The sequence below is a fragment of the Xenopus laevis genome, chromosome 8S (assembly GCF_017654675.1).
Source record: "Xenopus laevis strain J_2021 chromosome 8S, Xenopus_laevis_v10.1, whole genome shotgun sequence".
In the NCBI taxonomy this organism is placed as follows: Eukaryota; Metazoa; Chordata; class Amphibia; order Anura; family Pipidae; genus Xenopus; species Xenopus laevis.
The window spans coordinates 102,060,333-102,074,671 of NC_054386.1; positions in this window are offsets into that span (position 1 = coordinate 102,060,333).

A 14,339-nucleotide genomic window follows, 5' to 3' on the forward strand; every position below is an offset into this window, starting at 1 on the left:
CCCCTGGGGATCGGGTCTGTAGAACTGAACCCAGAGCTCTAGGTGAGACCTTACCAGGGATCTATAAAGTGGTATCACTGTCTCTCTCTGTCCCCTGGGGATCGGGTCTGTAGAACTGAACCCAGAGCTCTAGGTGAGACCTTACCAGGGATCTATAAAGTGGTATCACTGTCTCTGGCCCCTGGGGATCGGGTCTGTAGAACTGAACCCAGTCTCTAGGTGAGACCTTACCAGGGATCTATAAAGTGGTATCACTGTCTCTCTCTGTCCCCTGGGGATCGGGTCTGTAGAACTGAACCCAGAGCTCTAGGTGAGACCTTACCAGGGATCTATAAAGTGGTATCACTGTCTCTGTCCCCTGGGGATCGGGTCTGTAGAACTGAACCCAGAGCTCTAGGTGAGACCTTACCAGGGATCTATAAAGTGGTATCACTGTCTCTCTCTGTCCCCTGGGGATTGGGTCTGTAGAACTGAACCCAGAGCTCTAGGTGAGACCTTACCAGGGATCTATAAAGTTGGTATCACTGTCTCTCTCTGTCCCCTGGGGATCGGGTCTGTAGAACTGAACCCAGAGCTCTAGGTGAGACCTTACCAGGGATCTATAAAGTGGTATCACTGTCTCTCTCTGTCCCCTGGGGATCGGGTCTGTAGAACTGAACCCAGACTCTAGGTGAGACCTTACCAGGGATCTATAAAGTGGTATCACTGTCTCTCTGTCCCCTGGGGATCGGGTCTGTAGAACTCTCTAGGTGAGACCCCATCAGATCGAGTAGAACTGAACCCAGAGCTCGTTGAAAACTAATTGTTTGCAGGGATCTATAAAGTGGTATTCATGATTTAGGTGAGACCAGGGAGGGGTATCTGATGATACTGAACCATAAGACCTTACCAGGATCATCAAGTAAATTCCTGAGGAGTGGGACCTCAAAATCGGGTCTGATTAGATTTCTAGTCCTTGGATCTATCCACTGTCTCTCTCTCTTAATCGGGTCTGTAGAGATGCGATTGGATTTGGCTATAGATCGGGTCTGTAGAACTGAAAGAGCTCTAGGTGAGACCTTTTCTATAATGTGGTATCACTCTCTTGTCAGATGTTCTGAACCAGAGAGGTGAGTGAGATCAACCTCTAGGTGAACTTTCTGGTATATGAGATGTCTGAGCTCACCGGCAATCAAACTGGGGAGTCTGGTTCATTGTAGTTTGTGATTCAACAGTAGTCTATAAAGTAACTAGATCAGGAATCACATCTTCATATCCGTGAGGTACCAGGGTACTAACGTCAGGTTTATCACTGTCTTCTCTATCTGGGATCCGTCTGTAGAACTGATCTAGGGCTATCTTAGCCTGCCTATCACCTGTCTCATCTCTCTGTCCCCTGGCAGAATCAGAACTTGAATTCTAGGTGAGAGGGATCTTTCACTGTCTCTCTCCTGTCCCCCTTGTAGAACTGAACCCAGAGCTCTAGTGAGACCTTACCAGTGGGATATAAATGGTATCACTGTCTCTCTCTCTGCCCCTGGGGGATCGGGCATCTGTAGAACTGAGGCTCTAGGTGAGACACTTACCCTATCCAGGGAGTTCTGTGAACTGAACCAGAGGTGAGTACCATCTATAAATGTATATCACTTCTCTCTCTGTCCCTTGGGGGATCTGTAGAATCTCTAGGTGAGTACCAGGGGATCTATAGTGGGTAATCGGGGTAGAACTGTAGACCCAGACTCTAGGTGAGACCTTACCAGGGATCTAATAAAGTTGGTATCACTGTCTCTCTCTCTGTCCCCTGGGATCGGGTCTGTAGAACTGAACCCAGAGCTCTAGGTGAGACCTTACCAGGGATCTATAAAGTGGTTATCACTGTCTCTGTCCCCTGGGATCGGGTCTGTAGAACTGAACCCAGAGCTCTAGGTGAGACCTTACCAGGATCTATAACGTGGTATCACTGTCTCGTCCCCATGGGGATCGGGTCTGTAGAACTGAACCAGAGCTCTAGGTGAGACCTTACAGGGATCTATAAAGTGGATATCACTGTCTCTCCTCTGTCCCCTGGGGATCGGGTCTGTAGAACTGAACCCAGAGCTCTAGGTGAGACCTTACCAGGGATCTATAAAGTGGGTCATCACTGTCTCTCTCTCTGTCCCCTGGGGATCGGGTCTGTAGAACTGAACCCAGAGTCTCTAGGTGAGACCTTACCAGGGATCTATAAAGTGGTATCACTGTCTCTCTCTCTGTTCCCCTGGGGAATCGGGTCTGTAGAACTGAACCCAGAGCTCTAGGTGAGACCTTACCAGGGATCTATAAAGTGGGTATCACTGTCCTCTGTCCCCTGGGGATCGGGTTGTAGAACTGAACCCAGAGCTCTAGGTGAGACCTTACCAGGGATCTATAAAGTGGTATCACTGTCTCTGTCCCCTGGGGATCGGGTCTGTAGAACTGAACCCAGATTTCTAGGTGAGACCTTACCAGGGATCTATAAAGTGGTATCACTGTCTCTCTCTCTGTCCCCTGGGGATCGGGTCTGTAGAACTGAACCCAGAGCTCTAGGTGAGACCTTACCAGGGATCTATAAAGTGGTATCACTGTCTCTCTCTGTCCCCTGGGGATCGGGTCTGTAGAACTGAACCCAGAGCTCTAGGTGAGACCTTACCAGGGATCTATAAAGTGGTATCACTGTCTCTCTCCTGTCCCCTGGGGATCGGGTCTGTAGAACTGAACCCAGAGCTCTAGGTGAGACCTTACCAGGGATCTATAAAGTGGTATCACTGTCTCTCTGTCCCCTGGGGATCGGGTCTGTAGAACTGAACCCAGAGCTCTAGGTGAGACCTTCCGGGATCTATAAGTGGTATCACTGTCTCTCTCTCTCTTCCCCTGGGGATCGGGTCTGTAGAACTGAACCCAGAGCTCTAGGTGAGACCTTACCGGGATCTATAAAGTGGTATCACTGTCTCTGTCTGGGGATCGGGTCTTGAACTGAACCAGAGCCTAGGTGAGAACCGGGTTAAGTGTAGTCCCCTGGATCGGGTCTGTAGACTGACCAGAGCTCTAGGTGAGACCTTACCAGGATCTAAAGTGGTATACTGTCTCCCTCTGTCTGGATCGGTCTGTCTGAACCGACTCTGGACCTTACAGGATCGGTACTTCGTCCCCTGGGATCGGTCTGTAGAACTGAACCCAGAGCTCTAGGTGAGACCTTACCAGGGATCTATAAAGTGGTATCACTGTCTCTACTCTCTGTCCCCTGGGTATCGCGGTCTGTAGGGATACTGAACCCAGAGGCTCTAGGTGAGAACCTTACCAGGGATCTATAAAGTGGTATCAACTGTTCTCTGTCCCCTGGGGATCGGGTCTGTAGAACTGAACCCAGATTTCTAGGTGAGACCTTACCAGGGATCTATAAAGTGGTATCACTGTCTCTCTCTCTGTCCCCTGGGGATCGGGTCTGTAGAACTGAACCCAGAGCTCTAGGTGAGACCTTACCAGGGATCTATAAAGTGGTATCACTGTCTCTGTCCCCTGGGGATCGGGTCTGTAGAACTGAACCCAGAGCTCTAGGTGAGACCTTACCAGGGATCTATAAAGTGATATCACTGTCTCTCTCTGTCCCCTGGGGATCGGGTCTGTAGAACTGAACCCAGAGCTCTAGTGAGACCTTACCAGGGATCTATAAAGTGGTATCACTGTCTCTCTCTGTCCCCTGGGGATCGGGTCTGTAGAACTGAACCCAGAGCTCTAGGTGAGACCTTACCAGGGATCTATAAAGTGGTATCACTGTCTCTCTCTGTCCCCTGGGGATCGGGTCTGTAGAACTGAACCCAGAGCTCTAGGTGAGACCTTACCAGATCTATAAAGTGGCACCACTCCTCCTATGTCTCCCCCAACTCTAGAAAATACCACATTTCTTTGTGTTCTTTCAAGGCTTTCCTTAGATAACACTGTTAATGAGCCTCTCCCCCAATGGAGCTTGCAATCTATGGTCATATCAAACCTGCCTGTATATATTTGGAGTGTGAGATGAAACCGACAGAAGCACAGTGAGAATATACAGTATAAACCTTCCCCCTAATGACCCCCAGTATAAAGTATTTGTAGATGTGCCCCCCAGTATTATTCAGTCACTGACACGGCGGATGGATAACACGGACCCCGTAACTAAAAAGGTTTTCTCTAATGACACTCGCTCATCTCTGCTCATAACTTTTTCTTCTTCATCAGCAGATTTGGCCTCGCCCGTCACCAACTGTGGGCTTCTTGGCACTGGTGGGACCCGATTGGCTCCCCACTCTATTAGCAGTTGGCGCTGGGCATGACATCGGTGCTTGGCGTGGCCACGGGACAGACAGATGGAGACGATGAATAACGTGGGCCCCTCTGTCTCTGTTCCGAGGCTGATAATCGGTGACAGTTAGTGGCACGCAGGTGTAACTGTGCCCTCTCCCCCGGGCTCCCCATTGTCTGTCTCGGCCCAGAGCCACTCAGAAGTGACAGCGATGGGGAGGGAGAGATGTGACAGACGGACGCTGACTGTTCATGTCGGAGTGAGGACAAAAGTGTGACTCCCTCTTGCCATCTTGTCCCATCGGCAGACTGGGCATCTTGTGCCCGTGATTCCAGCTGGTGTCTAAAGCGGAGCCAAGAACAACTGACTGTCGTCTATGAACAGAAGGAAACGTTTCCACCTGCCGCTCCATCCTCAGTCCTGCTCCAGGCCAGGCTTTCTAGCAGGGCCCAATACTCCCATATTATTCCTTGCCCATAAATAAGGCACTAGCACATGCCACCCATTTGTTCAGCAGAGAATTATTATTTTATTATTATTATTTTCCCCTCTTTATGTTTCCCTCTCACTCTTCTGTCCTCCTCCTTTGGCCAACGTCTGTTCTTTCTCCTTCCTTTGTCCCTTCCCAAATGTTACCGACTTCTGTTCTGTCTTGGAAGTTGGAGGAGGAGAGTTTTCATAAATGAATAGAGTCTTCCTAAATTGCACATTCCATGTGTCCCGTTTATAGGGGTCAAGCATTTGTCTGTTAGTGTGAGTAGTGGTCCCTACACTTGGTTTATCCCAGGTCAGGGAGTGATTCATTGTCTGACAGTGTGACCGTGAGTACAGCACAGAGTCTGTTCCTGACAATATACCCACTGCCAATCTCATGACCAGCTCTCTGCCCATTCTCATTGCAGCACCTCATGCTGCCCAGTCTGTTTGACTAGTTCAAGTAGGTCAGGCCCTAAACCCAAATAACCTGAAGGGGAAGTTACTCAAGGTCTGGGGTTAATTCAGCACTCATTATACATTTTCTGTAGTGATCTTACTGGCATGTCTGGGGTTAAGGCAGCGCTTATTATCCATTTTCTGCAGTGATCTTACTGGCATGTCTGGGGTTAAAGCAGTGCTCGTTATCCATTTTCTGCAGTGCTCTCACTGGCATGTCTGGGGTTAAGGCACTATTTTGGATTCGGCCGAACCCCCGAATCCTTTGCAAAAGATTCGGCCAAATACCGAACCAAATCCGATTTCTAATTTGCATATGCGAATTAGCGGTGGGAAGGGGAAATTTTTTTTTACTTCCTTGTTTTGTGACAAAAAGTCACACGACTTCCCTCCCCGTCCCTAATTTCCATATGCAAATTAGGATTTGGTTTCGGTTCGGCCAGGCAGAAGGATTAGGCCGAATCCTGCTGAAAAAGGCTGAATCCTGGCCGAATCCAGAACTGAATCCTGGATTCGGTGCATCCCTAGTGCTCGTTATCCATTTTCTGCAGTGATCTTACTGGCATGTCTGGGGTTAAGACAGCGCTTATTATACATTTTCTGTGGTGATCTTACTGGCATGTATGAGGTTAAAGCAGTGGTCGTTATCCATTTTCTGTAGTGCTCTTACTGGCATGTCTGGGGTTAAGGCAGTGCCGTTTCTATAGTGATCTTATTGCAATACTCAGAATAAGTTTTCTTCAAGGGGAAAGAGACGCTGAGTCAAATCAGGCCGATCCAACAGTTGGACCAATGATTGGACCCTATAGAGAGACGTACAGTCTCATCGGATGAAGACCAAGTCAGCAGCTTTTGTTGGGCCGTGTTTGGTCACCTTTAGACTCCATTTTTAATGGGTTAACCCCGCTAGCAATGTAGGTTGAGGTTCTGTGTATAGAGTATATAGAAGTATATACAGGAATATACAGGAACTGGTGCTGTTTGATTTTAGGGGTGCGGCTGCTGCAAATATATCGGCAGGGGCTGTACCCCCAAGATACTCAGAGCACTGTGTGTAGTAGGACAAGGGCAGGTCCCTTTATTCCCAAAGACAAACACTAGGATGACCCCCTTCTCTGCTGGAATAAACAGCCCTGCCTCCACTACAACCACATGATGTCATTGTTCTCAGCAGACTCCAGGCATTGACTTTTCAGGTGAATGAGCCGATGAGGTCAGACAAGGAGGTGTCCCGGCAGCTGCATTTAACCCTTACCCCCTTGTTTAGCCTGGGAATTGCGGACAAACAGCAGCTCAGCACCTGATTGGTCCATGGCAATAGTGAGGATTCTTCCCAGCAGTGATGTCATTGTGCAAATATAGAGACTGATGAAATCATGAGACACAATCACATGGGAGAAACTTAGGATTTGTCAATAGACAAGAGACCTTCTGGGGCATTACATGAGCTCTTTTGCCCCCCTGTAGATTGGAGGGAGGGGGTATCAGTGATATCAGCGGGTGTAATAGTCTGAATTAACTGTTAATTAGCCAGTTCTGATTGTCCTGTTTAAGGCTGATGCCGCTGCCGTTTACTACAACTCCCAGAGTTCCCTGACAGCCAAAGCTTTCAGATTAAATGAATCAGTCTTTGAGCGACAGATCCGCTGTCTCATCCCACTCATTCACACAGTTGCAGTTGGTGATTATTCAGTCCCTGGTCCTGTCTGTGTAATTCTATGCCAGGAATAGCAATCAAACAGCGCCACCCAGTGGCAGCAGTAAGTTACTGCAATTCTTATTTTCTTATTGCATGTATGAAAGAGCAGGGATTTGCCCACAAGAGCTTATAATCAAAGATGTATTGAAAGTTATGCTCAGGTTATTTTACAAACAAATACCCAGCAGCACCCTGGGTGCACCCAGGAATTAGGTTGGGCGTTGCAATAGTTAAAGGGACCCAGCAACCCCACTAACTTCTGCTGCAGGGAGAAAACTTAGATTTATATGAATAAATGACATTTTTCCACTTGTTTTGCCTTTTTACTGAATCTCTGCTCCTTTCTGGGTCGTTTGAAACAAAGGTTTGGGTCGTGACAGGAGAGATGAGGAGAGGAGCCGGATCGGTGCCTATGAGTCATTGTGCAATGGGCAGATTAGGTCAGTGATACTCAGTACTGATGAGTAATACGCAGCACACGCATTGATTAACATTGGGATCTCAGTTTGCAGAAATGTCATATTTCATGGTGGGGGTTTCATGGATAGTCTGCCAGTCCCAGGCAACTGGGGCCCCTGGGAGTTGTTGAACTGGGAGGGAGCTGCACTTACTAAAAGGCAGAGGTTTCAGTGTCTCCTCCTGTGACAATCAGTTTTAGCCATTGCTAAAAAATCAAATCAAACAGGTTCAACCACAGCCAGAACCAGGTTCAACAGATTAAACATCACCACTAATAGCAAATCAAAGAGGTTCCACATTCACCTATGGGTTCCAAACCTCAACAGACTCTAAATCAAAATGGTTTGACCTCTGCTAATGGACTCCAAACAGTTTCAACCTCTGGCAATGGACTCCAGGACAAACTGATTTGACCTCTGCAGGTTCAACCTCTGACAATAGGGTTCAAATCAAACAGGTTCAACCTCTGCCAATGGACTCTGAATCAAACAGGTTTGACCTTTGCCAATGGACTCTGAATCAAACATGTCTGACCTCTGCCAATGGACTCTGAATCAAACAGGTTTGACCTCTGCCAATGGACTCTGAATCAAACAGGTTTGACCTCTGCCAATGGACTCTGAATCAAACAGGTTTGACCTTTGCCAATGGACTCTGAATCAAACAGGTTTGACCTTTGCCAATGGACTCTGAATCAAACAGGTTTGACCTTTGCCAATGGACTCTGAATCAAACATGTCTGACCTCTGCCAATGGACTCTGTGTAACACCCGCCGCTGGTTTTGAGCGCCGGCGCATAAGCGCAGGCACGCATCAACTTGGGCGCCGGCATCGAGGCGCCCGTGCACGTCAAATCGGACGCCTGCGCAGGAATGGACGCTCACATACTTAGGAGCAATGACCTCTAATTTAGGCGCCTGGCTTCCTATTGGTCCCTGATGTGTCCGTCTTCCTCAGCCTGCTCCTGATTGGTTCCTGTTCCCTTAAATACCTATTGGTCCCTGATGTGTCTGTCTTCCACAGCCTGCTCCTGATTGGTTCCTGTTCCCTTAAATACCTTCCTCTTCCTCCTCACATTGCCCAAGCTGGCTTCAGTTCCTACTGTTCCTGCTAAAGCCCTGGTTGTTCGAGTTTCCTGGTTTTGACCCTCTGCCTGTTTTCCTGACCTCCGAACCTTCGCTGCCTGAATTCGACCTCTGCCTGCATTTAACTACGCCTTAGCCTGACCCCTTGGTACTTCGCTTCTTTGAAACCCGTCTTCTGGAAACGACCTTTGCCTGCACTTGACCACGCCTTGCCTGATCCCTTGTTACTTCGCTCCTGGTAACTCGCCTGGCTTCTCTACCACCTCCGCAGCAGAAAGCCCGGGGCCCCAAAAGGGCGTCGGTGAATACCGGAGCCGTAGAGAGGTTCCTGTTACCATCAGTTCTCCTGGATCAGCTACCTTCCTCTGGGATCCGAGGTAAACAGATTGTTATACTCTGAATCAAACAGGTTCAACCTCTGCCAATGGACTCTGAATCAAACAGGTTCAACCTCTGCCAATGGACTCTGAATCAAACAGGTTTGACCTTTGCCAATGGACTCTGAATCAAACAGGTTCAACCTCTGCCAATGGACTCTGAATCAAACATGTTTGACCTTTGCCAATGGACTCTGAATCAAACATGTCTGACCTCTGCCAATGGACTCTGAATCAAACAGGTTTGACCTCTGCCAATGGACTCTGAATCAAACATGTCTGACTTCTGCCAATGGACTCTGAATCAAACAGGTTTGACCTTTGCCAATGGACTCTGAATCAAACAGGTTTGACCTTTGCCAATGGACTCTGAATCAAACATGTCTGACTTCTGCCAATGGACTCTGAATCAAACAGGTTTGACCTTTGCCAATGGACTCTGAATCAAACAGGTTTGACCTTTGCCAATGGACTCTGAATCAAACAGGGTCGATTTCCGGCAACAGACTCCAAATCAAACAGGTCTGACCTCTGCCAATGGACTTCAGATTAAACAGGTTCAACCTCTGGGAAAGTTCAGCACCAATACATGAGTTTCAATGTCTGCTTATGGAAACCAGTTCAAATAGGACTGACCAGTAGTGATGGGTGAATTTGTCCCGTTCCTCTTCACCTAAAAATTAGTGAATATCCCTCAAAATTCGCGAAGCGGCCAAAAATTTGCGAAACACATTAAAGTCAATGGGCATCAAAATGATTGGTCTTCAATTCAAGTCAAGTGGATTTTATTGTCGTATCCAGTAATACAGTACATAGTAGAAATGAAATAACGTTTCTGCAGAATCCATGGTGCTACACATAAGTCTATAAGAGGCCATTTCTATACGCGCGCCTATTCTGTTGCATTCAAGTCAATGGGCGTCCGAATAAATTTGACGCGCAACAATTTGTATGCACGCAACTATTCTGATGCGCACCCAAATTTTTTGGACAATGCAAATTTTTCACAGGCAAATTGTATCCGGTGTTTTGCAATTAAATTCGCCAGCGGCGGAAATGAAAATTCGCTGCAAATTTGCACCTGGTGAATTTATTAGCCGTCACTACTGACCACTGCCAATGTCTGTACAAACTGCCATCTTCTCCTCGACTGGCAGATCAGGAGTTCATGTAACATCACATGGGTCAGTAGCAACACCCCAATCACTGCAGGGTTTTCTTTATTATCTTGAGGGACAGACTTTTATTTCAGCACCTGCTTGAACATCATGACATGCTGAACTAGAACTCCCTGTGTCAGTCGATGCTGGGAATTGTTGTTCAGCAATAGCCGTAGATACAGCACAGCCTTCTCAGGGTTAATCCTGATGCAGAGGGGTGATTTAACCCCTTCAACTGGGAGCTGAACCATCTGACAGGGGATGCTGGGAGTTGGCGTTAAGCAATGCTGGAAGGCTGCAGCTGCTGCTTTGTATTCCAGCCCTGTCTGACAGAGAAGGCACAGGATTGGTTACTGGCAGTGCAGGGGAGGAGTCTGTAGGAGATGCACAATCAGCATATTTGCAGCACAAAGCTTTCTGGCTGCCTCTGCAGTTTACTGGTGTTGCCATGGTGATGTGTGTATAATTATTCCAAGGTATTCCCTGTTCCCGTGGTAACAGCTTGGAGCAGAAAATCCCATGTCAGGTAAGTGCGTCGTCTCTGATGTGTCACTTTGTGCCCTGGCCCCTGATTGGATCCTGGCTCAGTGTCGCTATTGGAGGGTAATGGGGCAGGAGACGGAGCTTAACTATAGGGGAAGAACAATATGGAACTGCTGGGTGTCCCAGAGGGATAAGGGGCTCATGTCTCATTCCCAACATAAAGCCATAAAGCAGGACAGGACTGCTGCTTACAGTGGGGATCAGATAGAATCTGTGCAGCCACTGGGACAGAATGTTCTGTTATACAGATAGCTAGAATCTCAGCTGCCATAAAGCAGGACAGGACTGCTGCTTACAATGGGGATCAGATAGGATCTGTGCAGCCACTGGGACAGAATGTTCTGTTATACAGATAGCTAGAATCTCAGCTGCCATAAAGCAGGACTGCTGCTTACAATGGGGATCAGATAGGATCTGTGCAGCCACTGGGACAGAATGTTCTGTTATACAGATAGCTAGAATCTCAGCTGCCATAAAGCAGGACAGGACTGCTGCTTACAATGGGGATCAGATAGGATCTGTGCAGCCACTAGGACAGAATGTTCTGTTATACAGATAGCTAGAATCTCAGCTGCCATAAAGCAGGACAGGACTGCTGCTTACAATGGGGATCAGATAGGATCTGTGCAGCCACTGGGACAGAATGTTCTGTTATACAGATAGCTAGAATCTCAGCTGCCATAAAGCAGGACTGCTGCTTACAATGGGGATCAGATAGGATCTGTGCAGCCACTGGGACAGAATGTTCTGTTATACAGATAGCTAGAATCTCAGCTGCCATAAAGCAGGGCAGGACTGCTGCTTACAATGGGGATCAGATAGCATCTGTGCAGCCACTGGGACAGAATGTTCTGTTATACAGATAGCTAGAATCTCAGCTGCCATAAAGCAGGACAGGACTGCTGCTTACAATGGGGATCAGATAGGATCTGTGCAGCCACTGGGACAGAATGTTCTGTTATACAGATAGCTAGAATCTCAGCTGCCATAAAGCAGGACAGGACTGCTGCTTACAATGGGGATCAGATAGGATCTGTGCAGCCACTGGGACAGAATGTTCTGTTATACAGATAGCTAGAATCTCAGCTGCCATAAAGCAGGACAGGACTGCTGCTTACAATGGGGATCAGATAGGATCTGTGCAGCCACTGGTTCTGTTATACAGATAGCTAGAATCTGGGGGGACAATTATCCCAGGCCCAACAGCTTCTATATGTTAAGGGGGGCCAAAGGAGCCGGGTTGCACTTCTTTCAAACTATAGCACACCTCCCAAAATTTTGGAAGTAAAAAGAGGGACAAAAAAAAATTTCACACGTAGAACAGCGAAAATGTTTGACCACGCCCTTTCTGTGGCCACACCCCCTAATTACCATGTTCATTTTACAAAATTTGGCAGGTTATGAAAGTTTGTAGAATATTTCTCCTTAGCAAAAACTATTTTTTTGTGTCTTTAAATTGATACAAAGTATCTTATTTGCACCTGTTAGCTGTTCTGTGCCCTCTGCTAAAAGCCAATTAAGTGAGAAACGTTTCTTTTTCTGGCTGTTCAGTGCATAGAAAATAAGACTTTCCAGTACAAATGAGGGACTGCGGGTTGAGCTGTCAAAAGAGGGACTGTCCCTCCGAAAAAGGGACAGTTGGGAGGTATGCTATAGTCCGGCCCCCCAACAGTCTGAGGAACCGTGCACCGACCCCGTTTAAAAAGTTTGAGGACCCGATTTATATGGTCACAGAACAACCCCTCAGTGACTTCTAATATCCTTATCATTTACAGTAGGGGGTATATTATCCCTTATAATACATGAGTGATACTCAGAGTTCCCTGTATAACTCAGCCTGCAGCCTTGTGCCTTTATATGGTCACAGAACAACCCCTCAGTGACTTCTAATATCCTTATCATTTACAGTAGGGGGTACATTATCCCTTATAATACATGAGTGATACTCAGAGTTCCCTGTATAACTCAGCCTGCAGCCTTGTGTCTTTATATGGTCACAGAACAACCCCTCAGTGACTTCTAATATCCTTATCATTTACAGTAGGGGGTACATTATCCCTTATAATACATGAGTGATACTCAGAGTTCCCTGTATAAGTCAGCCTGCAGCCTTGTGCCTTTATATGGTCACAGAACAACCCCTCAGTGACTTCTAATATCCTTATCATTTACAGTAGGGGGTACATTATCCCTTATAATACATGAGTGATACTCAGAGTTCCCTGTATAACTCAGCCTGCAGCCTTGTGCCTTTATATGGTCACAGAACAACCCCTCAGTGACTTCTAATATCCTTATCATTTACAGTAGGGGGTACATTATCCCTTATAATACATGAGTGATACTCAGAGTTCCCTGTATAGGAGGCATCACAGACGGTGTCCTGTTTTGGCCATATTGCTGCAGAGTGACACAAAACAAGGGAAGAGAGCCGGAACTCCTCCATCATTGATATCACAGGAGAGTGGAGCACAAGGAGAAGTTAAACATCACGTCTGACATTAATAGCGCTGGGGGTGTATTTAGACAGAAATGATTGTTCCCCAGGGCAGTACATTTTTATTTAAAGGTGGCAGTCTCTAACCTATTGTAATCTCCCCAGTGTATTTGGCTTTGCTTGTCCTTTAATTCTAGTTCAATAATACTTTGCTGCAGCATATACATGGGTGGGGGCGCTGTTCTGCTTCTGTCTATGGAATGGCTTGGCCCCTAACATGGTGAAAGCTGGTACTGCAATGTGTATCTGACCCCAAAATAAAGTTTTTTTCAGGAGACACAGTGCAATGAATATGTATATAGACCAGGGAGGGGACAAGCTAACACTCATTTCTAAGTGAGTCCAGTTCCCTCCGGTACCAGTCCTGCTGTGCAGTTGGGTCTGTTGTTGTGGTGTACGGGGCAGAGACAGTGAGACGCAGTCTGCAACGACATCTCTACGACACACGTGAGTGATACGGCCCAACCCTAGTCACCAATTAGACACTTTAATGCCTTTGCAGTACAACCTTGTGACACGCCCCCAACAAGCTTTGTCATACAAAAAAAAACTACAGAGGGCATACATATCCCAGAAGCCTTTGCAGTATGAGGCCAAACTTCCAAAGCCACACCCAAGTTCATTTAATTACTCCCCAAAACTTACCCAGACAAAGAACTGTACTGCTGCTTCTGGGCTGCTCTCTTTCCCATGGTAAGTGTGGGGCCTAGGCCCAAGTAACAGGCCTAACCTCCTGCGGTGCTTTCTATAGGCCGAGGGAAGCAGAAAAAAGGTGGAGCAAAGCCTCCCTCTTACTGTGAAACTCCACCCCCTGCACTACAATCCCTATATAGATATCAATGTGATGGAGAACCCACACAACAGGCTTGGCCATGGGAAAGAGAGCAGCCCGTGGGGGATTAGATTCACTTACCCAGTGGGATGTAAGTAATAAAGCTAAATGAAATGCTTGCCTATTAATAACACATGATCTAAGCTGAGTAATATTAATGGTCTGCATACGAGCAAGGTAAGGTTTGTATTGCACTACAATTCCCATCATGCCTGCACTTGTAGCCTAATGTGGATGCATAAAGTTGTAGTTGTACACAGCAGGAAGGACACGGGGGGGGCGGGTAGATATGACATTACTGCAGAATGAATGGGACAAACTGGCAGTTGGATGTGGCAGCTCACCAATTAGACTGGTCACCAATTAGAGACGTCAATGCCTTTGCAGTAGCCCAATTAGTTCCCTCCCTTTCTAAAATCCATACCATGAGACTGTCTATTCTGGGCTGTTCTCCTCCCATGGCTAAGATGGGACTCAGCGA